This window comes from Etheostoma spectabile, chromosome 10 (genome assembly GCF_008692095.1).
Source record: "Etheostoma spectabile isolate EspeVRDwgs_2016 chromosome 10, UIUC_Espe_1.0, whole genome shotgun sequence".
Lineage (NCBI taxonomy): Eukaryota > Metazoa > Chordata > Actinopteri > Perciformes > Percidae > Etheostoma > Etheostoma spectabile.
In genome coordinates, this window is record NC_045742.1 from 25,188,411 (window position 1) to 25,190,655 (window position 2,245).

The window sequence follows — 2,245 nt, forward strand, 5'->3', positions numbered from 1 at the left end:
AGTTTACCTCATCTAAACTGTTAACACACTTGTGCGAAAACATAGAATACGACAGTATAAGAAATAACACAAACAGTCACGAGTAGTAGTAGTTTTACAGGGTTTTTCTTCCCCATTTAATTCAGTGGTCTTTCTATTTTCTTCTGCTGTCTGTTGGCCCCAGTATGGCTAAAAAATGTTAAAAAATAATAAAAAATAGAAATAAAATGAATTAAAGGTTACTTATTTTTTTAATCTGGACCCTATTTTCCTGTTCTTGTGTCTAAGTGACAACAATCTTTGAAAATCTCTGACAACATTATGGAAAGGATTCCAACAGAGATCCTTTTTTAAAACATAAAAACATCCCCAAAATTGCTATTGCTTCATCCATTGGACTTAGTAAATCAACAGTAACTTTTGGTGTTGATGTTTTGGGGGCTGACTCTTTAACAAAAAGGTCTATCTTCGTACGGATCCTTTCCAAATGTTGTCAGTACGCGGTGGATCTCTGCTGTCCATGGAGGATGTTCTGACTCTGAAATATTTGCGGCAGTTATTGTAGGGGCAGCAAACTTTCTTTCCATCTCATGTGAATTTTCAAGTGAGTGCAAAAAGCTGAGAAATTATCAGCCACAAAGGAACATCCTTTAACTTCACAAGCAAGGGTACTACTGAACTGAGTTTGTTTTTCAATTTGTGATTGTTTGTGGTTCCTGTGCATGAGGGATTTAAATGCAGTAAAATTTGTAAAAAAAAACAGGACATTGGTCGTTTCCACACAGCAAACCATGTGCTGATGTTTGTTCACATGTCTACAGAACGTTCCTAATTTGGAAGTACACAGGTTGCAAATCGTACACCTTTACATACCTGCATATGACAGTTTGTAGATGGGTTGCAAAGTTGAAATGTGTTGCCTTGTGGCTCAGCAAGCGATGAGGGACCATGTGCTCCTGTGGGGGGGTCAGACCTTCATGTCCAGCTATATTCTTCCTCCGTCTCTCTCAGTTTTCCAGTCACTGGTTTTTGTTCTACATAGGAAACGATGAAGGTTAATATTGTGAAGTGCATGCATGGGGTTATAAAACACAATTACAATTACTATTACAACAAGATTAAAAAAATGCATGTCATGCATTAGTATGCTGGGAACCTGTATAATGTAGGTAACTCCTATTTTGTTGGAACAACACAGAATGTCATGTGATATTACAAGTATATCACATAATAGATAGCCGGATAGCTAACAACGACAGTATTTTGTCTAGAAAAAACGTAAAGCCATTATAAAGATTACTTAAATCACTTGTTTAATGATCTTAGGGTTAAGCGGCAAGGAAAATAAATACATTTTACTTTTCTTTTCCCCTATAAACCATGGTAGCTATACACTCAACTACTAACACCATATTCTTTCAGTTATACAATCTTTAGCTCAGGTCATGAACTTAAAAGGATTCATTCAATGAAATATCACATTACAGAAAGCGATAATACCACTGTAACGTTGGGCCCTGAGGCTAATATTAGCTGGACATCATGGCCAAACCCTGAAGCTGAGGCAAACAACTGCTCTCTATCAAAGCTGGAGACACTGATTTTATGTCGCAAACCGTAATAAATCTGAGCATACGCAACTAGCATCTGCACTTGACCAGAGCCGTTCTGACTCGATTCTCATTGGGTATGCCTTAAACCTTTTACATCTGAACATGCACGATTAAATCTGCGCTCGACTCACATCGTGGTGTGGCAGACCCTGGGCTGTCTACAGAGACTGCGTTTTGTGTTCTGGGGACAGGCAGCTAGCAGATAGTGAGGAGATGTTTTTTACAGTGTGTTCAGGGACAGGCAGCTAGCAGATAGTGAGGAGATGTTTTTTACAGTGTGTTCTGGGGACAGGCAGCTAGCAGATAGTGAGGAGATGTTTTTTACAGTGTGTTCAGGGGACAGGCAGCTAGCAGTAGTGAGGATGATGTTTTTACAGTGTGTTCAGGGGACAGGCAGCTAGCAGATAGTGAGGAGATGTTTTACAGTGTGTTCGGGGACAGGCAGCTAGCAGATAGTGGGAGATGTTTTTACAGTGTGTTCAGGGACAGGCACTAGCAGTAGTGAGGAGATGTTTTTACAGTGTGTTCTGGGGACAGGAGCTAGCAGTAGTGAGGAGATGTTTTTTACAGTGTGTTCTGGGCAGGAGGCTAGCAGTAGTGAGGAGATGTTTTTTACAGTGTGTTCTGGGGCCAGGCAGCTAGCAGATAGTGAG